Source organism: Mandrillus leucophaeus, unplaced genomic scaffold (assembly GCF_000951045.1).
Source record: "Mandrillus leucophaeus isolate KB7577 unplaced genomic scaffold, Mleu.le_1.0 Scaffold761, whole genome shotgun sequence".
NCBI classification, from domain to species: domain Eukaryota; kingdom Metazoa; phylum Chordata; class Mammalia; order Primates; family Cercopithecidae; genus Mandrillus; species Mandrillus leucophaeus.
This window is the reverse complement of record NW_012108264.1, coordinates 522,022-545,955: the sequence shown is the minus strand read 5'-3', so window position 1 is coordinate 545,955 and position 23,934 is coordinate 522,022. Positions and strand designations below refer to the sequence as shown.

Sequence of the window (23,934 nt, the reverse complement as noted above, 5' to 3'; positions counted from 1 at the left end):
CTCAGGCTTTTGGACTTTGAACTATGCCGCCCACCTCTCTAGTTCTCCAGCTTGCAGGTTGCCCATCAGGAACTTCACCTTTGTGATTGTGTGAGCCAATTTCCCCTAGTCAGTTTTCTTTCATATGTATCCCAGTGTTTCTGTCCCTCTGGAGATGTCCCCTTAACACAGGTAAGTGGATGACTTTGAAGATACTGGCTTCCAAACTCTCCTGAACATTCATAGTTGTAAACCCAGAAAATCTGAGAGAGATCTCATTTAATTTAGAAAGTTTATTTTGTCACGGCTGAGGACACATGCCCATGACACAGCGTCAGGAAGTCCTGACGACCTGTGCCCAAGGCGGTGAGGGCACAACTTGGTTTTATACACTTTAGGGAGACATGAGACATTAATCAATATAGTAAGAAGTACACTGGTTTTGTCCAGAAAGGCAGGGAGAACTTGAAGCAGGGAGGGGTCTTCCAGGTCACAGGTAGGTGAGAGACAAATAGTTTCATTCTTTTGAGTTTCTAATTAGCTTTTCCAAAGGAGCCAATCAGAATATGCATTTATCTTAGTGAGCAGAGGGATGACTTTGAATAGAATGGGAGGCAGGTTTGCTCTGAGCAGTTTCCAGCTTGAATTTTCCTTTTAGCTTAGTGATTTTGGGGGCCCAAGAGATTTTCCTTTCAATAGTCTATACATATGTCTCATACCTCCCTCTTAAGAACTAGCGGCTGGGCACAGTGGCTCAGGCCTGTAATCCCAACACTTTGGGAGGCCGAGGCAGGCAGATTACGAGGTCAAGAGATCGAGACCATTCTGGCCAACATGGTGAAACCCTGTCTCTACTGAAAAATAAAAAAAATTAGCGGGGTGTGGTGGTGCGTGCCTGTAGTCCCAGCTACTCAGGAGGCTGAGGCAGGGGATTCGCTTGAATACGGGAGGCGGAGATTGCAGTGAGCTGAGATGGCACCACTGCACTCCAGCCTGGTGACAGAGCGAGACTCCAAAAAAAAAAAAAAAAAAAAAGAAAGAAAGAAAGAAAAAAATAACTAGCACTGATTTGGTTGGCAGTTCCTCAAAAAGTTAAAAAGAATTACCATAAAAGTCAGCAATTCCATTCCTAGATAATATACCCCCAAAAAATGAAAACAGACTCAAACAGATAATTGTACTTCAGTGTTCATTAGAGCATTATTCACAATAAACAAAAGGTGAAAACATCCCCAAAATCCATGAACTGATGAAGGGATAAATAAAATAAGGTATATGCATATAATAGGTTATCCAACCATTTAAAAAATGGTGTCTTGACCTGTGCTACAACATGGATGAAACTTTTAAACATTATGCTAAATGAAATAAGCCAGACATGAAAGGACATTTTGTGATTCCACTTATATATGCAGAATAATCAAATTAATAGAGACATAAAGTACATTAGAATTTGCCAAGAGCTGGTCAGGCGTGGTGGTTCACGCCTATAATCCCAGCACTTTGGGAGGACAAGGCAGGTAGATCACTTGAGGTCAGGAGTTAGAGACCAGCCTGGCCAACATGGCGAAATCCCTTCTCTACCAAAAACACAAAAATTTGTGAGGCTTGGTGGGCACCTGTAATCCCAGTCGCTCAGGAGGCTGAGGCAGGGGAATCACTTTAACCTGGAAGGCAGAGATTGCAGTGAGCCTAGATTGTGCCACTGCACTCCAGGCTGGGCAATAGAGCGAGACTCCATAAAAAAAAAAAAAAAAAAAGAAAGAAAGAAACTTTGCCAAAAGCTTGGGGATGAGGGACTGAGAAGATTGCTTAATGGGTACACAGTTTCTATATGGGGTGATGGAAAAGTTTTGGAAATAGTAGTGATAGTACAACATGGTGAATACACTTAATGCTGCTGAATTGTACACTTAAAAATGTTAAAATGGTATGTTTTATGATATGTTGTATATTTTTATAATACTAAAATTTGAGTTTTTAAAAATTAAAAATAAAACTACCACTTCCCTGTGGCCCTGTACTGGGAGATGCTGCAGAGGCTCTGTCCTGCAGTTAACAAGGCCATCTCTCAAGATGCTTCCACTTCCTCTCCTGGCTATTAACTAGAGTTAAATCTCAGCATAATATAGCCAGAATTAAATAATCTAGCTTAAAAAAAGGATTATACTTTAAAAGAGTTAAGAGTTTATTATATAAAGTTCAAAATTATGATTGTGTTCCTTGGAAATCTCAGAGAACACACCATTTACCAAAGCTATCAGGAACACATTGGGAAGAAGGCACAAGGCTCCCTCCCCTCTGCAGGCCAGAGATGGTGGTAGGTGGGAGAGGCCATTCTGGAATAGTGCTTCTGAAGCAATAGAGTTTAGGTGGCAGAAGCCAGGAGTTTGCATTATAACAGCATACAAGGTCAGGGCAGTAGCCAAGAGTCTTGATTTCAGAGTGTTTTGCAGATGTTTAATAAAGCATCCTAGTGGCATAAAGGGTCAGGGGAGGGTCAGGCAGCCAACAAAGTCACTGCTTGAGACATACAATCAAAAGAAAGCAAGAATGAGTGAACAGGAGGAGTCTGAGGAAGTGAGTCCAGTAAAAAGTCACCATCTCTTGCCCAGATACCATCCCTAAGCCAGTTTTCAGAACAAGAACTGATTGCCCATATACTGGCAACACCAGGGCAAGTATATACCCTAATGATTCCCCTAGTCCTTCTTCAAATGGACCTATAGCCATTTAGTTGGGCTAGAGTTACCCTCACATTGGGATCTTGGCCTTTGAAGTAAGAGCTATAGAAAGTGGAGTACCACATAGAAGTCTCTGCAACTGTCTCCCTCCCTCCTGCCTTAGACATGAATTAAAAACAATATTGCATCCTGGGGGAAATGTCAGAGATTAGTTATACCCTTAAGCATCTAAATAATGCAGAAATGGTAATCCTTATATCTTCATTTAATTCCAGTTCATCCTTGCAAAAGCTGGATGATTGCTGGGGAATGAAATGACAGTATACCACATGAACTCAATCATTAGCTCCAACATTGCCACCACACAAAAGGTTATGTTGTTGCTGGAGCAGATTATTATGGAATCAAATAAATGATACATAACCATGGATTTGGTGTATGCATTCTTTCTACTGCAACTAGAAAAGAGGATTCAAAACAGTTCACATGGAATTGACATGGAATAGATAATAATATACATCAACACTTTTGGCCCAGGGCTATGCTAACTCTTCCACTTGTCTCATGGTCTGTTCCAAATGTACCTGTACTGCCCGAAAATCACACATAATATCACATTTATTGATACATTATATTGATGACATTATGCTTACCCAGCAAACTGAGCAAGAGGTAGCTAGTATGCTAAAAGCTATGTTAAGGCAACTACATCCTGAGGTCTCATTGACCTTTCACTGCAATAAAGTATTTAGGGGTCCAGTAGTCAGGAGAATGCTGAGATAATCACTCTAAAGAAAAACACAGAGTACATGCAAGGGAAGAAAATTTGACCTTATCTTCCATCATACACAAAAGTCAACTCAAAATGGATTAAACACTTAATCCTAAGACCTGAAACCATAAACCCTCTAGAAGAAAACAGAGGGGGAAAGCTTCTCAACATTGGCTTTAGCAATAATTTCTTGAAAGTCAAAGGCAACAAAAGTAAAAAGAGACAAGTAAGGCTACATCAAACTAAACAGCTTCTGCACAGCAACGAAAACAATCAGCAAAATGAAAAACCAACCTACAGAATGAGAGAAAATATTTGCAAACCTTTTACATCTGATAAAAGATTAATAGACAAAATATATAAGGAACTCCCCTACAACTCAACTGCAGAAATAAAAATAAAATAAAATAGCCTAGTTTTTAAAATGGGCAAAGGAATTGGATAGACGTTTATCTAAAAGAGAGACACAAATAACAATAGCCAAGATGTGGACTCAACCTGAGTGCCCATTAATGGATGAATGGATAAAGAAAAGTTGGTAAGTACATACAATGGAATATTATTCAACTTTCAAGTAAAAAGGAAATTTTGCCATTTGCAACAACACAGATGAACCTTGAGAACATTATGCTTAGCGAAATAAGTCAGACAGAGAAAGACAAATACATGATATCACTTATATGATGAATCTAACATAGCCAACCTCGTGGAAGCAGGAGTAAAATGGTGGTTGCCAAAGGCTGGGGAATCAGGGAGGTATTAGTCAAAGAATACAAAGTGTTGCTTATACAAGATGAGTAAGGTAGAGATCTAATGTATAGCATAATGCCTATAGTAAATCATACTGTATTATATACTTTAAAATAAACCAGAAGTGTAGATCTTATGTTAAGTATTGTTATCACAAAGCAATAATAATTGTAATAAATAAGAAGGCCAGGGGAACTTTTAGAGGTGATGAATAGGCTTATGGCACACATTGTGGTGATGGTTACATGGGTATATTCTTATCTACAAACTCAAATTGTATAAATTACATATGTACAACTTCTTATATGTCAAACATACCTCAATAAGGTGGTATGTTAAAAGAGCAAAAAGAAAAGACTAATCACTGCAGCTTTTCTACCTCTATTTCTATATCTACCATTACAGAGTGAAGCACACACCTGCTAGGCCTCTGTTGAGTTTTGGAGGCAACACACTGTACACCAAACAATACTGTTCCAGATCAAACATTGGGAGTCATGGAAACTGCTGAATGTAAATGGAGCCTGAAGGAGGGAAGTTTTCATCATCAGGTTCGCGTTGCAGTATAAATAGCCCTGCCACGTGGAGAATAGGTTCTCACGAACCCTCTGGTGTGTGAGGTGCCAGGGATGGAAAAAGATGTGTTTATGGCAAGCCCAGGGGGAGAATTACAAAGCAGAATCTGGGTTTCTGGTACAAAGCCTTGACTTCTGCTGTGGAAAATCATGTGTTGAGGGAAAAACAAAAAAAGCTCTTGACATGCTCCTCGGCTCTTGTAGAGATGGAATACTTAATAATGAAACACCCAGGAAATGGACATGCAGAGCTCCCCATCATAAGCTGGGTCCTGTCTCACCCACTAAGTAATGAAGTCAAGCTGGTCCAAAGGCAGTTCAAAGAGAGTTTTATTGGGAACACAGGACACGGACAAGCTGTATGAGCAGGGAGCACCATGTTATCCATCATGGTTACACCACCATCTCTCTCTGAGCTTACACAGACAGCCATGGGAAGTCCTGTAAGATGACCTAAGGAAGGAAGAAAAAGCCCAAGTCTGGATTATGGATGGAAAGACTTGATAGGAAGGTAGAAGCCAAAAATGGATAAGAGCTGCATTACTGTCTCACTCAAAGGTAGCCTTGGAAGTCAGTGGACAGAATATCTTCCCAAAGGGTGGATTGGGTAGTGCACTGATCAACTATTATGCATGAAAAAAGAAAAGACCACACAAACACACACCACATACATATTTATACACATACATATATACACACACATATACATACATATGTGTGTGCATATACATATCTATATATGTATTTATATAGAAACTCATGTCAAGGCCAAGAAGGTAAAAGACTTGGGGAACAAAGATTTCTGATAGAAGCACGTAGAAGGTAATATAGGCACAAGTATTAAGTGTGATGACACGCATTTCCCATTAAGACCCATCAGAAGGCATCTACCACAGGAAAGGCAGTAAATTTCCAACCAGATGAAATGAATCAGTCTGTTGATATCAGTCAGACTTTGTCAGCTGCCACCCTCAAGTACTGGAAAAAGAGGCAAACAAACAAAGTGGCAGAGAAAGAACTTGGCATGGAACAAACACCGTAGTTTCCAGGTTGATCTGGCCATTGTCACCTCTGAATGTCCAACCTACAAGCAACAGAGACCAAAGCTGAGACTGGCACTATTCCTTGAGGAGACCAACTGGCCACATGGTGGCAAGTTGGTTACAATGAGTGCCTTTCAGCCCAGAAGAGTCAATGATATATTCCCATGAAAATAGATACTTACTCTGGGTATGAATTTGCCTCAGCCAGCACCATCATCCAAGGACCAATAAATAGCCTGATTTACAGGCAAAGAATCCCACACCAATGTAGTGTTTAACCAAAGGGGCCACTTCACTGTGAAGGAGGTAATGAGGTATGCTCATAATCATGGGACTTGCTGGTGGTACATGATCCTGCACCACCAGAAGCCCCCATCTTGATATAGTATTGGAACAGCCTGCCCCCACACCTCCCATCTCCCTGGCTATAAGCCTGACATATGATAGCAAGGAAAGTTTGGGATGATATATGAGATTAAATTTTAAACTGGTCTTTTAATAACTGAAAATATCTGTAAAAATTATGGAATCTTCCCAAAATGAATAAAGGGATTTGCTCTCAATGGGGAAGGGAGATTTGGCATAGCATGGATAGGAGCTATAACCATAGAGAAATAAAGCCATTTCATGTTTTTATCTTTCTTAATTGAGAGTACTTGATAAACTGGTTGTATTTACTGTTGTCTACCCATCAGCAGCAGGGCCCATCTGGGAGGGCACAGATGTTGCACCCATACTGTACAATTTGGTGGCCACAGAATGACATTCTCCCAAGGTTTCCTTTTCTCTAATGGCTGCTGAATTATTCACATCCTCAAGTGCTTTCTGAGCCTGCATTGTCATTATTAAACGTCCTTTCTGCAACACCCATCCTCTCTCCCTTCATAAAAGAACCTTCTTCCCTATTGTCTTCCTCATTTGCAATTCATTCTCCTAATCACCACAGCTTTGTCTGGACCGAAGAGCGTCCTGGACTCTTTCCATATAATTCTCCCTCACTTCAATTATGGGAGGGAGAAGCAGTGGCTGACTCACTTCAAAGATTCACTCTTTAAAAAAATATTTATTGTTTCCTGATTGGAAAACACTTTAAATAAAGTGTCCTAAATATACTTAACTGCTCTTTCATGTTAATTTAATACCAGAAGGAATTTTTTTTAAAAAAAAGACTAATTGAGCTTTAACAATATGCCTTTGAAAAGTCGGAAACTTTTAGGTGGCTTTATAGTGCTATGGAGTTTGGAAATCTCTCAGAAGAATTCATTTATTTGTTATTGTTTTCTATCTTACAGAGAATAAGACTACATATGCATGTATATGTATATATACCTATATGTGTATATCACTAAATATGTATGTGTGCATACATGTGTGTATATATCCCAAAATAACAATCTTCGTATTGTATAATATACATTTGTAATACATATATATGTACATATATGTGTCAAATATATATGCATGCTTACCTCACAGCTATTATTTACACACACACACTCGTTACAGAGAATATACATATATATCACCAAGAACAAAAAAAAATTTGAGCCATCTTTGGCCAAAGAAGGCCAAAAGAGTCAGTACAGATGCACTTGGACTTCCTTCTAACTATTTATGAACCACCTCCTCCATATTTGCACAAGATCCCATTCCCCCGTTCTACACAATGACATTTAAACTGCATCTCTCTTAAGTCTCCCATTTTTCATCTCTACTGGTTTTTCCTGTCAGCATAAAGCATATTATTACTTCTCCAACTTAAGAGATGATAATAATAATAAACCTCTCCTTAGTTCCTCTTCCCCCTCCAGATGCTGCCCCATTTCTCTGCTCCCCGTTACATTAAAACTCTTTGAAAGAGTTATCTCTGTTCAGTATCTTTCATTTATCTCATCCAACCTTCCCAAAACTCATTTCATTTAGGCTTTTGCCACCAAAACTCCACTGAAACTGCTCTTGTCAAGGTCACTAGAGATGTCATATTGTGAAATTCTGGGTCCATTATTCTCATCTTACTTGACCTACCAGCAGCTTCTAACAGTCATTCTTTACTTTCTCTTAGATACATGATTTTATTTTATTTTATTTTTTACTTTTCCTCTAGGACCCTATGTTGTTCTGATTTTTCTCCAAACTTTAACCATACTTTATTAATATTTTTGTTAATTTTTATTCTTTTTTTCTGGCTTCAGACCTTAAAGGTTTAGTCCTTGATCTCTTTCTCTTCTTGATATCCTCTTCTGGTCTCTCAGTTTTATCATCTGAGACCTCAAGGTAGATGCCCCTTTATCAACTAAGAAGAACCCTAAGGTTAAGGAAACAAAAGGTACCTATGGGTTGAGGGTTCAGGGTCTGGCTGGCAAAATTTCCAAATTCCTACAGCTACAAGAAAAACTGCACTCTTGCTAAACTCCCTAACAATAGGAGCTATCAGGAAAATTATCACACCCTTCCTAACTCTGATTCACAACCCAGACCACTACAACTCTGCTGGACAGAAGACTGACCTTAGATTCTTTTCTAATAAGCAACTGTAGACCTTAAGCTGATTTCAGCCAGCTTTTAGAGGTTGCACGCAAATCGTTTTGTGTCCTATAATTTACCTTTTGACATAAGGAGTCCAATTCCACTTCATTTTAATGCTAAGTACCTACCCCCAAATTGCCATGAGATGTATGTTACATGTTTATCCATTGTACATAACTCACCGTCCCTCATAAATACGTATAGCTTCTCCAAATCTGCGGAATTTGTAGGACTCTATTTTGTAATGCAGACCCTGTGAGGCATAAAACCCAACTGGTCCTTCTCCTCTTCAAAGAAAGAACACCTTTGGTTAACACCAGAGACTATATCTTTTCAGTTTGTGAACTGATATTCCCAGTAAAGCTGTCCTTTTTAATCTTGTAGCCATACTGGTGGTCTTTTGGATGACATTTTTTAGTTCTACCCAGAGGCTGATCATTCCCAATTATTATAAAAATCTCCAGCCCAATCCTCTCCTCTGAATTCCGTGTTCTCATATCCAGCTGCCTTCTAGACACATGCCTAATCAACATCTCAAAGTTAACATGTCTAGGATTCAAATCCTGATCTTCTCCCCAAAACCTGCTCTCTTAGCAGTCTTCCCCAACTCAGGTTATAGCAACCCCAACCTTCCAGTTGCTGGGCATCATCTATGACTCCCCTCCTTCAAATCCTGTTGGTTCTCCTGCTACTTCCCTGGCTCCAACCACCATCATGACTTGCGTGGATTATTACAATGCCCTCCTAACTGATCTTTCTGCTTCTAGCATTTTTTACTTTATAGTCTGAGCTCAGTCATAGTAGTCCTTTTAAAATGTAAGTCAGATTGTTACACTCTGAAACCTTCAAAAAATTGAGCCTGGAAGCCCTCCAGGGGCTTTCTGTTTCATCAGAGTAAAAGCCAGAGAGGTCCTGCGCAATGCACATTCCCAAACTCTCTGACCCGATCACCTCCTACATTTCCACTTGTTTATTCTGCTCCAGCCATGGGACCTCCTTGCTATTCCAGAACAGGTTAGGCATGCTTGCATTCCACATCAGGGCCTTCTTTCTGCCTGGAACATAATAATAATGGCTACTACCTTCACTCTTTCAAGTGTCTATTCAAATTCCATCATTTTATTGAACTCCCTTCACTCAATTTTTCTTCCTCTTTATCCTGCCTTATTTTCTTATAGCACTTACCATTTTCTAACATGTGAAATAATTTAATTATATTTTGTATTAGGCTCCTCCTAATAGAATATAAACTTCATGAAAACAATACATTTTTTTCCGTCTTTTGTTCTTCTACCACCCTACCTCTTGTGCCTAGAAAAATATCTATCACAGAGATATTTTATAAAAATTTAGTCAGTAAATTAAAGATTCAGTTCAACTGTCCTTTACTAAGGACTCACTTTGTGCAAAGCACCATGCCAGGCAGTGATGAGAACATATTGGGATGAATAGAACAAGCTCCCTGCCCTCAAAGAACTTATTGTGGTCAAGTATTAATAGAGTTAGCCAAGCAGACTGCCCGTGAGGCATGATTGTTGGAGCCCTACAGAGGTTCCTCTTTCCCCAATTTACCACACATACGAATTCACTGATGCTTAAAATCCCATAATTACAGATAATCCACTCTACCTCTGTGATCTTGAACAAATTATTTAACATTTCTAAGTCTCAGATTTCTTATTTGTAAAGTGAAATAATAGTGCCCGTCTCATAGGTTGTTGTGAAGACTAAATGAGATAATCCTTTTATAAAGGCTTAGTGAAGTCTCTAGCATGTAGTAAACATGAAAAGATGTTAGCTGTTATATCCATTCTCTTGACTCAAAATCCTGATCCTTATTAAAATGCAAAACCTTTTCATAGAGATACTGGATATTTTTGAAAACCAAATACAGCAATTGCTGAAACCATGATCCAGAGTTTCTTTTAGGCAAGAAGAGGGCAAAATAATCATATTTATCATGTTAATTATCATCCTCAAAGGGAGGATGTCTGTTCTTGACTAAGTTCTCCAGCAAGGGATTCACTAAGGACCAGATAAGGTACAGGAAAAGAAAAAACAGAAATCCCACCTCCTTCTGTAGAAGCAATGGACATTTTCACATGTGTCCTTGGGGCTGCTGTTTCTCATTTCTCTTTAAAATTAAGAATAAACAGAAGAAAACAATGATAGACATTACATTACTAAATTATTTGCTTATAGCACTTACCATTTGCTCACATGTGAAATAATTTACTTGGTTCTAAAATATTTGTTGAGCCACTAATAAGTGCTGGCTTTTCTCACATATTTTATATATTTCATTTTCTGAACACCTCTGAGAGTTATGTATTATTATTTTGTAGTCAAGGACAAAAAGGCTCACTGATATTACATTGTCCAAAATCACAGTAATAGGGAAATCCAGGATTCCAAGCTAAGGTTCTCCATCTGAACCCTATCACTACCCTATCTTATAGTCAGTAAAGTTAGCCATGAAAAAACAAATGCAAAAAACATACTGGACAAATTCCCTAAAAAGGGCTAGGGAAAGACTCATAGTGGCTCACAGCAGAGAAATGTGAACATCTCTTTCCAGCCTGGTGATCAATGTCTTTATGTTAGTACCCTGAAATCGGTAGTCATGGGAATTGTTCTACCACTGAAATCAGCAGCAGCTACAAATCAGAGCCAGTTTACCAGCACACTGTAGAGAGTGCTTAGGCATTCTTGGAATCCAAGAATGCCTGATACTAGTGTCTCTGGGAGCCATTCACAGATTTTAAACAACTAGAGAGATAGGCCCAATCAGCGTTCAAGGTGTAACAGTCTTCCACTACCCTAGAAGATTCCTGCTGTCTGTATTACATCATAAACAATCTATCAGATCCCCTCCTGAGAGCTGATCTCAACAGGGCATAAGGAGAGAGGATCTGAGGACCCATGTTTAACTGAAGGGATGAATGGAAGAAAACCCACCTGTGCAGCAAACAGACTCAAAAAGGGGAACCTGGGAGCCACTGAGGACCAACATCACTAGCCTCAGCATTGCCTGTGATGGCTTTGGCCACATAAGAAGCCAGCATTGACATCCCAGCCTGGCAAGAGTAGGGAGGGGCTGGGAGTCATGCCCTACACTCCATCCAATTATGCCTTTCATCACACCTTTATCTTTCTTCTATTTTACCTGTAGGAAAACTGAAGCATGAATAAGCATACTCAATAAAGCCAACTTAAATGCCTGTAGATAGGGATTTAGCTAGAAAAAGTGATCTGAGGTTCCAGAGGACTGGAAAACTGGCAGAACTGAGTCATTTTCTCTTCTGGTAAACAGAGGAAACGTCCCTCCTCAACCCAATAGGCACTCCCTGACTATCGCTGGATAAATGAAAAAAAGTCTTTACAGAAATATTATCCAACCTAGCCTCCAAATATAAACAGGTTTTGCTGTTTTTTGTTTTGGTTTTGTTTTTTTCTGGGGGTGATGGCAAGGGGAGGGTTACAGTTTTCTAAGATGCTGTTTCTTCTTGCACTAAGGAAAAAGAGAATATCAAAAGAGTTTGGTTGGTTAAAATCCACTAGGGACGTATTTCTTCCTGACACCTAGTATTATTCAAATGACAGCAGATATGACTAAAAGCGTTTATCACACTCCCTGACTTGCTTTAATCTCCCACAAAGGGAAGCTGTGCTCATTGCACCGGGCAGGGGGGATAATGAGGCAGCCGCCCAGGCTGCCAGAGTGGGGCATTGATTTTAGGTACCAAAAATAGAACCTGCTGCAGTTTCCAGCCGGCTGCCCTGTGTCTAGAAGTGGATTATCAGCTGAACAGCACAAGTACAGGGAGATGTTTCCAAGCAATCAGATTGGCTTATACACAGAGCATTAATTCTCCAGAAATATGACGTGTTGACCAATCAAAATGGCTTCCTCTTCAAATAAAGTCTGTAATCTCTAAGGCAGCATTTGCAGCTTCAAATAGCAGTAATGACCCCTGCTTACAGGGCATGTTCCAGGAATTAGCACCTGGGTCGGGTTAATGGTATAAAGCACAGCTGTTCCTAACTGGTCATTAATCCCAAGTAAATACCCAGCAACTCGATTTCTGTGGCTTTAGGATAAACCCGAAATCAAATGGCCTAGTCAGACCAAGTAGCTTTCATACAGAAAAAGCTAATGACCATAAAAGCCTTTCCCTCTGGGTATAGTGGGGGTGCAGTTGAGGGGGGAGCTAATCCAAAAAGCATTTTTTCTTTCATGATGTTCGAAATACTGATTTCCAAACAGATGCTTGTCACCCTTACTAAGTAGAGAGACGTCACCAACCTGCAGTCAGTGAGGAATGAGCTGTAAGTTGTTTTTCTAGTTAGTGATGATGGATTTTGAACTGATTCATTCACATCCTCTGACCTCGCTCATCCCCCACGCTAGGATCAAATAGCAGATGTCTACAGAGCTACTAGTTCTTCTTAGGCTGCTGTCTGTAACTAAGTGGCCAGCCAAGTTAACAAGGGATAAAGACCTGGCTGGAGTCTTGCACTGTGCTGATGGGGTCAGCAGAGCTACCCAACTGAAACTCAACACGTATGACTGATCCTTGTAGAATGCATTTCTTTTAGCTCTGTAATTCTCTTCGATCATCATGCCTGATCATTTTCAGATTGTATCCTGTGATCTTTGGGGTTTCAGAGAGATGCATTATAAACTCTGGAAGGGTGGGGAGCAGTGAGCAATGGAGAGACAGACTGGTGAGGGAAGATCAAGTGAGCTGACTCCAGGTTTCAACTTCAAAGAATCTGCGCTTTCACCTGTTTCATAGACTAAAGGTCTCTGTAAAATTTCATTTACAAAAATAGTTCTGCTGCTAAAATTACAGTTCAAAAACATCTGATTGTAGCTGGCTTTCTCATCTTCCAGATGAGGAAATGGCTTCCCCACACTCGATGGTTTCGGCAGCCCTCCAAGCATGTAAAGTTCAGCCATTCCTCCTTCCCTTCAGTTCCATCAGCTCCTGTTACCTGTTCCACTCTTGAAAAATTTACATCGCTGCCTTGTTTTGCTAATTACCATTTTCTCAAAAAAGCTGTATCTTCCTCCAGGGCAGGATAATAGCTAACATTTCTTATCCTCTTTAGTGCTTAGCATAATGTCTCATACAGAATAAACATTGAGTTCTTGGAGAAATGACCAATGGCAATGGTTTTGAAGGCATTTGTCAAAGAAATATAAGACCTAGCTAACAGTGGCTTAAACAGTTTTATTTTCGTGGGTTTGGGGATTTGTGTTGGTTTATGCTCATATGTTTTTCTTTTGTCTTAACATTATCAAAAAGTATTAAGGTGGTAAGGTACTGACATTTGTTAAATGGTTCAATGACATCAGAATTCATCTTTACCTAATGACCTCAAGATAGTATAACTCCAGGCTTTATTTACAACCACGTGCAAGGGGAGGAGGAAAGCAAAAAGTTATGTCAAAAGTTGTTCCTCTAAAAAACAAAGGTCAATTTGTTTCCAGAAGCTTTCTAGTGTAACCTCTTGTAAATCTCTGTCAAGAACTACAAAGTGTCTGAGATTTCACCCAACTTGCAAACTAACATGTCAGCATGCCACAGATGCATGAATGCAGGAAGAAAATATAAGACTGCTGGTCAGAGATAAAGAAGTTTATCACTCATCACAAAGCATGCAGCATGTGTGATATGTTTTGGTTCTGTATCCCCACCCAAATCTCATCTTAAATTGTAATCCCACATGTCACAGCAGGGAGGTGACTGGATTATGGGGGTGGTTTCCCCCACGCTGTTCTCGTGATAGTGAGTTCTTACCAGATATGATGGTTTTATAAATGTTCGGCAGTTCCTCCTTCACATGCTCTGCCTCCTGATGCCTTGTAAAGAAGGTGCCTGCCTCGCCTTCTGCCATGATTGTAAGTTTCCTGAGTTCTCTCCAGCCATGTGGAACTGTGAATCAATTAAACCTCTTTTCTTTATAAATTACCCAGTCTTGGATATTTCTTTATAGCAGTGTGAACACGGACTAATACAATGTGCATCAGCATATTTGTGTCAGAGCCCACTGCTCCCAAGTCCCACAAGGGTGACATCAATAGGCCCAGAGAGATGCCTACAGCAGGAGTGGTTTGCATTCCAAGAGAGGAAATCTGAGCTCAGAGAACCCACATTTTTATAATGTGCAGTAAGAATGCATATTGTTTGCTCCAGAAAAAAGACACTGTCCCTTTTTCCATGACTGATTACTACACAATCTGGAAAGGATAATCCAGAGAAAAAGGGAGAGTCAGTGCCTCTGCTCTTAAGATGTTCAGAAACATGAGAACCCTATGAATTGTCCCTCTATATTGTCTCATGAGCAAAGACTAGAACCTATGGCCATACCTGTCTGTATTTTAATGTGATGATAGAATAATTATCCTTTGAGTGACATAGTGGCAATGATATTGCATTCAAAAATAAATTCTATCTTATCAGATGGCTCTGAAGTAAACTTTCTCTATGTAGCTGTAATAATATCAATTGCTTATTAATTTTCAACTTTCATGATTAACCAACAAAAACATCGAAGACTTCATTGTAAACTAGAAAGAGTAACTGTAGCCACACTAGGCCAATCTGGTTGAACTTTTACGTAATAGAGTTGTGAGTTGTTTTTCAGCTGCCACAGACCCTCAGACTGAAGGTCACATAACCTGAGTAGGCCCAAATGAACCAGGCATGCAACCACAGCAAGAACCTAAGTGCTTGGGCAGAGAAGCATAGACTGAACTAAGAAGTGGGTGTTGCATGACAGGGCAGAGAAGCATAGACTGAATTAAGAAGTGGGCGTTATATGACAGGATTCAGGATCCAATAAGATTGAGCTCTGGCATCACCCCATGGCAGGATCCAATTAGGTAACACTCCTTCACTTTACCTCACTGCAAGATCCAATCAGATCATCCTCATTACCCTATGCTTATAAAAACCAACCCAGGCCCCAGTTCAAGGAGACGGATTTGAACATTTCCTCCCGTCTCTTTGCCAGTTGACTTGCACGGAACCTTTCTCACTGCGAAAACCCAGTGCTTTGGGGTTTGGCATTGCGCATGGACAAACAGATCCAGTTTGGTTTGGTAACACAGATATCATCAACCAAAATATTTCTGGAATGGTGTATTAAGTTGATGGAAAAATATATACACAACACCACTTCAAATGAATTGAGAAAAACTGAATAAAATATAACATTTAAGTTTTCGAAACTATAACTAAACTTGGCACCAAGAATAGAAAATTCTCAGGTGATAGAAATAAAAGGAGACTGAACTCAGAGTAGCTACTGTGGACTGAAAGCAAAATACCTCACAGTATTTTGGAAACCACAGTGGGTTTTAAAAACTAGGGAATGGGATACTTTCTGTTCCCTGCAGAGAGGGGAGTCCAGGCCACTGCCCTCAAGAGCATAGGAATCCAGAGACATGATTCCTGCATACGGCCAGGAGTCACAAAGCCTTGTCCCAGCTGTAAATAGGGTCTAGAAGAACCCCATGTGACACCCTGGGATTTGACAAGGAAGGCTCCCATCCATTCAGGTTCATGTTTATAAAAAGTCTGAATGCAGGCCAATGCCATTTGCAGGGATAGGATCTGAATTCATACGCTCCAAGGACACGTGAATTCCAAGCCAAGGAATCTGCATAAAAAATTGATTCAGAATTTATCAGAGACCAGTACAAAATCACACTGTAAGAATGCTTCTACAAACAAGATTTGTAGCAAGCACTTCCATGGAAAATGGCCGTCACCGAAAATGGGTTCATAGCCAAACATGATAAAGTATGCGAGGAAATGAAGTACACTAAAGAACCATTAGGAAATGTAAGTAGACAGGAAAAGGTACAGTCTAGAATTAGAAATAGTAATGCAATATGAGAGAGGCTTTGAAATTAGTATGTTTAAAATGCTTAAAGAGATAAAGAAGAAATAGAAACAGGAAAGTATAGGACAAGTATATTACAAAAACTGGCAGATTTTTGTAAAGACTAAGAAGAATGCCATAAATAAACAATACAATCAGGGAAATTGAAATATTACGGGTAGATTTAACAGTACAAACAAAAATGAAATGATTTAAAAGAAAAATCTGAGAAAATACATAATTCAGCACACAGAAAAGGAAAAAGTTATGAGATATATAAGCTAGAAAGAAAAGGCACAACACACATCAAATAAGCATTCCTAATGGGGGAAAAATAGAGAAAAAGGAAGAATTATTAAAAGGACTAAAGATAGATTTTTCAGAATTTAAGACATTAGAAAAGCACACCAAATCCTCTGCAGAATAAGTCAAAATAAGTCTATACCTAGCCATACCATAGTGAAACAATAGAACATCAAACACAAAGAAAAAATTGTTAAAAACAGCCTCATTTGTTTTGGTATATATATGTTTAGCTACAAAGTAAAAAGAAATACAATGCTTTCAAAATGATTGAAATTCATTTTCTTTTCTCATGTAATAATCTAAAGCACCTCTATCCAAAAGAAGTATAAAGCAAGCCACATATATAATTCTAAAACTTCTAGCAGTCACAGTAAAAAAGTTAATGTTAATATTTTACTTTCTTTAATGCAATATATCTAAAATATCAGTTTAGTTTGACGTATAATCAACAAAAAAAAATCAGATACACTAGTCCTCCCTTATGTACAGTTTCACCTTCCATGGTTTCAGTTCTCAGTCACTCTTAGTTTTACTTCATAATGGCCCTAAAGCACAAGAGTAGTTTGCTGGCTATGTGGACCTGCCAGAAGAGAAGCTGTGATGTACTTTTTTTTTGCGGGGGTGGGGGACGGTGGCGGTGGGGATGGAGTCTCGCTATGTTGCCAGGCTGGAGCGCAGTTGCCAGGCTGGAGTGCAGTGGCACAATCTCAGCTCAGTGCAACCTCCATCTCCCAAGTTCAAGCCATCCTCCTACCTCAGCCTCCTGAGTAGCTGGGACTACAGGTATGTGCCACCGCACCCAGCTAAGTTTTGTATTTTTAGCAGAGACGGGGTTTCACCATGTTGGCCAGGATGGTCTCAATCTCTTGACCTCTTGACTCGTGATCAACCCGCCTCGGCCTCCCAAAGTTCTCTGATCACAGGCGTGAGCCACCTTGCCTGCCCGAAGTACTTCTTTTAAATGAAAACATGAAAGATCTTCACTTAATAGGAAAAGAAAAAAAATCGTGCCCTGAGGTTGCTAAGATCTACGGTAAGAACAAACCTTCTATATATGAAATTGTGAAGAAGGAAAAAGAAATCTCTGCTAGTTTTGCTGGCCCACCTCAAACTGCAGAAATTACAGCCACACTGTTGTCAGTGGTAGTCTCCAAGTTCCCAATCACAGACTGTTCGTCCCCTCTCCCTGCTTCACTCTTTTCTCTGGTCTGTGCTTTAGGCCTCAAACTGGTCTCCTGGCAGTGCTCAGGGCATGAGGCTAGACCCCTGCCCTATGACTTTCCCATCTTCATGGTCTGCCAAGGCATACCATGGGGAGGTGGACCAAAGACCCAGGCCTTCACTCAGTAGCCAATCCTACCCCTCCAGTTGTCTTTTTACCAGTTCAGGGTGGGAGAGAGAAAACTGCAGCACTCCAGCATTTGAGCTACTCAGGTGTTGGGAGCCAGAAGGGACAATGTGTTTAAACAACCTTCAGAGCTCTGACATTAAACCTGTGGCCACCCCAAGTCTAGAAGCCTCACCTCTTTCTGGCAGTTATGTGGGCAGGGGGTCCTCAAAGGGAAAACATATTTAGACAGCTGTCCCCAAGTCTACTAGCCATCTGCAGGGGGAGTGATGTGGCCCTCACCCTCCTCTAGAATGTTCCCCATGGGGAAGAGAAGACTCAGCTGTCCCTCAGCAGCTTGTGCCAAGATCCCAGGCAGAGGCCAGGGCAGAAGCTTCCACGGGAGCCCCTTACCCTTGCTCAAAGCCACTTTGTGAGGTGATGGGAGCCAACACCATTTGGGGGAGCCCTAGTGCTGCTCGACACACCCCAGCATCAGGTCAGATCATCATAATCAAAAAATGTTAATAAAGTTTAGACCCACTTTTGGGGGAAGCAGGACAAGCTACCACCTCACCACATGTGTGTGACTTCAATATCCCACTGCAATTTACATTTTTTAAATAGGAATTTTCAATCCCTTGTGCTTACCTAATAATCTGCTTTAAACAGTTCTAGACACTGTTAGTGTTTTAAAATGCATCCATGTTAAGATGAATCTCCAACCTGAGGAAAAAAATAAAACTCAAAAAGCTTTATGTGGAAAAAAAAAAACAACCACAGTGCATGGTAAGTGTGTGGAAGATATGACAGGAATGTGTTCCAATTTCAGGCATCCACTGTAGGTCTTGGAACATATCCCTTGTCCATGGATAAAAGGGAGGATTACTGTATTTTACATGTTTTTGCTAAGTCTTTAAATTCTTCACATTTATAGCAGATCTCAATGTGGACATTATATTTTCATTTACTGTGAGAAAAGTACATTCACATACCCAAATTGTTACAAACATTTTCAAGTTTTCAACTCCCAGATCAAATATTAGCATTTAAATTTAAGTTATTGAAAATTAAGTAAAATTTAAAATTCAGTTCCTCCGATGCACTGGTCATATTTTAAGTAGTCAATGGCCAAATGTGACTTTTGGACACCATAGTGACAGCATAGTTCTGTAGGTAAGTATTCTAGGACTGGCTGGGTATCTGGGTCCAGGATAGCTTCTGCAGTTCTCGGCATCCCTGGAAGTAGCAAGCAAGGGTCCATGTATATTTTTTAGAGCCCCTTACTAGAAGGTGCATACATATACACCTTGGGATAACTTAACCACATAGTTAAACCAAACTGTGAAGGTGATATCTGCGAACCCATATGCTAGTGTTTTGTTTTGTTTTGTTTTGTTTGAGACAGAGTCTTGCTCTGTTGCCCAGTCTGGAGTGCAGTGGTGCGGTCTTGGCTCACTGCAACCTCCACCTCCCGGGTTCAAGCGATTCCCCTGCCTCAGCCTTCTGAGTAGCTGGGATTACAGGCATGCGTCACCACGATTGGCTAATTTTTAGTAGAAACAGGGTTTTAGTAGAAACAGAGTTTCGCCATGTTGGCCAGGCTGGTCTCGAACTCCTGACCTCAAAGGATCTGCCTGTCTCAGCCTCCCAAAGTGCTGGGATTATAGGCAGGAGCAACCACATCCGGCTTAATTCTATTTTTAACTAAGAAAAAAATAGCCACAGACAACTCACAGGATCTGCTATCACACCAGAGATTAAAAAATCAGAAACACATCATCTAACAGGAACAACAAATTGGCAACAGATACCCCATTGATAAGACAATGCAATCATATTTTCAAAGTGCTAAAAGAAATAACTATTATCCTTGATTTCTACTCTAAGTCAAACTATCACTCAAATGAAAACATAAAAAATATATTTTCAGAAAAGGTTAATAATGTACTACTCTCGAAGACCTCATACAAAAAAATACTAAGTGGTTTACTTTAACACAAGAAAGGTAAACATGAAAGGAGCAGGCTACAAGAGCAATAGAAATAGGAAAAAAACATTTTTTTTTCTCAAAATCTTTTCTATATATTCACTTTCTAAATCCCTCTTTTGTTGAGAGATAAGATAAGTGAAGAAATTAATGTTATTCATCCTAACAATAAAAAAAGGTAGAGGTAACACAGGTTACGTGAGTGGTGGAAACAGGGACTATCAATATACCCCATGGTGTAACCCATGGAGAAAATAATTGTGACTTAAGTCACATTTTTGTAGTTGTAAAGTTAACCAGTGAAGATGGTTAAACTCAGAATATTTGTGTAATTATATGGGAGAGAAGCCATGTAAGTGAGATTATAAGGTTAGGGTTAGCACTAGGGTTGATGCTGAGGTTAGGTTTCCAGCAGAAAGTCTAACAACATCTATAGTAAATATACCAATAAATAGATACCAATAAAGAATGGTATAAGGGCCAGGCATAGTGGCTCATGCCTGTAATCCCAGCAGTTTGGGAGGCCAAGGTGGGAGAGTCACTTGAAATCAGGAGTTCAAGACCAGACTGGCCAACATGGCAAAACCCCATCTCTACTAAAAATACAAAAATTAACCAGGCATAGTGGCAGCCACCTGTAGTCCCAGCTACTCAGGAGGCTGAGGCAGTAGAATTACTTGAACCTCGGAGGTGGAGGTTGCAGTGAGCAGAGATTGCGCCACTGCATTCCAGCCTGGGCAACAGAGTCAGACTCCATCTAAAAAAAAAAAAAAAAGAATGGCATAACCTTACTATTTTGAATTTGCACATTCAGAAAAACTAAAAGGGAGTATTGAAAGTAGTTCATTCCAGGAAACAAGACTGGGATTAGGTCAACTGGAGCAAGAGATTGCTGCTTTTCATTGAAAATTCTTCTGTACTAATTTTTTACATATTTGTTTAATTTTATTATATATAATTATAATTTTATTTTTAAAATTTTTAATAAGCTGGGTGCTGTGGCTCACGCCTCTAATCCCAGCACTTTGGGAGGCTGAGTCAGGTGGATCACAAGGTCAGAAGTTCAACACTAGCCCAGCCAAGATGGTGAAATCCCATCTCTACTAAAAATACAAAAAAAAAAAAAAAAAATTAGGCGGGCATGGTGGTTGGTGCCTGTAATCCTAGCTCCTTGGGAGGCTGAGGCAGGAGACTCCCTTGAACTTGGGAGGCGGAGGTTCCAGTGAGCCAAGATCGTGCCACTGCACTCTAGCCTGGGCGACAGAGCAAGACTCCATCTCAAAAAAAAATATAATAATAGTAAGATATACATTTATGTATCTTGAATATTTGAAATCATTACATTTGGTTTATTATGCTAGCAGTCCAGCATTGGGAAATGAAAACAAAGATTTCTCTGTGAAATTAACTACCCGTGTTTTCTAAGCAATAGCCTTCTAAATCACTGATTCCTTTATATAGATTTGTAATGCTAAACTGGTTCTGGTGTTATATCTCCTTAAAGAGATTTGAATGATCTTTTGTCTATGTAATCCATTATAATTAGGATTCACGATGCTGCTGTCATGGCTAAAATGACATGTTGTTCTTTTATCTTTCCCTCACAAATGTGTTACCTACTTGAGACTCTGACCCAACCTAATCCAAGCCACCAAATAAATGCTCACATAACTTATCCCAAGCCCCAATCATCTCCAGCCCAGAAACTAAGATGAAATCTTTACTGGTCATATTGTTTCTCTTTACTTTCCTATAAAGAATTATCCACACAGAACCCAGAGAGATCTTTCACATGTTTTCAGTAATATGCCAAAGCTGAAGATATTGATCTCATAGAAATAAGTAGAACAGGGCCGGGCACGGTGGCTCACGCCTGTAATCCCAGCACTTTGGGAGGCCAAGGCGGGTGGATCACGAGGTCAGGAGATCGAGACCATCCTGGCTCACACGGTGAAACCCCGGCTCCACTAAAAATACAAGAAATTAGCCGAGCGTGGTGGCGGGTTCCTGTAGTCCCAGCTACTCGGGAGGCTGAGGCAGGAGAATGCTGTGAACTCGGGAGGCGGAGCTTGCAGTGAGCCGAGATTGCGCCACTGCACTCCAGCCTGGGCGACAGAACAAGACTCGGTCTCAAAAAAAAAAAAAAAAAAAGAAAGGAAGAAAAGAAAAAAGAAAAAAGTAGAACAGAGGATATTAGTGACTGGGAAGGGCCGGGGAAGGGACTGATATGGTTTGGATGTGTGTCCCTTCCAAATCTCATGTTGAAATGCTATCCCCAATGTTGGAGGTGGGCTTAATGGGAGGTGTTTGGATCAGGAGGGGTGGATCCCTAGTGAATGGCTTGGTGCCATCCCCATGGTAATGCGTCAGCTCTGCTTGGTAATTTTGTTAAAGGATACAAAATTACAGCTAGATAGGAGAAATAAGTTCTAGTGTTTTATAGCACCATATGATAACTATAATTAACAATAATATATAGTTATAAATTGCTAGGAGAATATTGACTATTTCCAACACAAACAAATGATAAATGTTTGAGATAATAGATACGCTAATTACCCAGATGTGATCGCTATACATTGCATATATGAAAACATCACTGTCCCTCATAAATATGTATAACTATTTTGTCAATTTAAAAATCAAAGTTAAAATAAATATCAGACTGCCTCACTTCCTAAATTAATCCCCTTCAATGGCTTCCCATATCACACTAAGAATACAATATATTATTTCCATGGCCCAGCGCGTCCAGGACTTGCCCTCTGCTTCCCTGTATAACTTCCTCTCATTCCATCCTTGCTTACTCAGCTATTTTTCTGTTTAATAACCTAAGTTTTTTCCTGCCTTGGGATGTTTCCCCTTATTCTACTCCATGCCTGGAAATCTCTTCAGCCCATTTCCATATGATTTGTGTCTTCCTGGCATTTAGGTCTCAGCTCAAAATTTACCTCCCAATCGTAAATAGCTACCCTGACACCCAAGTTATTTTCTTATTCTGGTTCTTATTTTTATGAAATTTTCCACTTTATAAATAATTGAAATAATCATGTCCACTATTTTTTTCTTTGTTTTTTGGTGGTGGTGTTTATCTCTCTATCACATTCTTGGCCCACAACCAGCAGGGTTTCTTCCTGTCCAGACCCTAAAAGTGTTGGACAAATAGTAGGTGCTTAAATAATATTTTTGAAACAAATAATGTTAGACAGATATCTTCTCACCTACCACTAGATTATAATCAGATTTAAAAATTCAATGTTCTTATCTATAAAAACTAAAAAACCTACTGGATTATGTATCTCATAACTAGTAGTGTTAGATAATTTCCTTCTCTGTTCAAAACTTTTAAATACTGCCTTGCACAGCAAATAAAGTACAAATTCCTTAATATACCTTTTAATGCCATCAACAATACACCCTCTAACTATTGTCTGTAACAGGAAAGAACCTGCCTCAGATTTTCCAATATAAAACTTTGGGAGGATATCTATTTAAAATGATAGGAAGTGCCCTCCTTTGGTAAGATGATTCCAAAAAGTAGTTGCATCTTAACATTGTTGCCAGTAACATAAGAGTAATACACCCATAAGAATAAATATTTTTACAAACAATTCCATGTAGTTCTGTTAGTTTCTATAGATTTAATTTTTAAACAGAATGAGCCTATGAATGATCGATTATGCCAACACAAATCCTCACATGTATCTGGTTAAGGGTACTTACTGTCAGTTTTTTTATCTAATTGAAAATAGAAAATAAAACAAGGGAAATTGTTCACAGTACTTTAAATTTTCCTCCAACCATTCCCTCCTCCACTGGCCACAAACTAACCTTCTGCAGTTCAGCCCCTAGAAATCAGTCATATTCTTAAACATGTTGCCTGCTTTCTTACCTACATACTCTGACAAACATATCTGCTTAGAATTTTCTTCTCTAGAAACCTTTTTTGAAGCTATATAGGGAACTCCTTGCCCTTCAGATCTGGGCAAAATATTCGATCATGTTGGATTCCATGTCCCTCCCCCATTGTCTCCCAACATTTCATTATTTTTAGTAATTTTGTTAAAGATATGCAGGCTGATGACA

General features: G+C 39.6%; 1 long non-coding RNA gene across 1 annotated transcript in view; it reads right to left on the bottom strand.

Moving 5' to 3' along the window:
• Nucleotides 1-257: 257 nt before the first annotated feature.
• Nucleotides 258-23,934, bottom strand: part of LOC105529377 — a 28,168-nt gene continuing 4,491 nt past the window's right edge. Inside the window, exon 2 of the long non-coding RNA XR_001004500.1 lies at nucleotides 258-824. This is a non-coding gene — a long non-coding RNA (uncharacterized LOC105529377). The remainder of the gene's footprint in view (nucleotides 825-23,934) is intronic.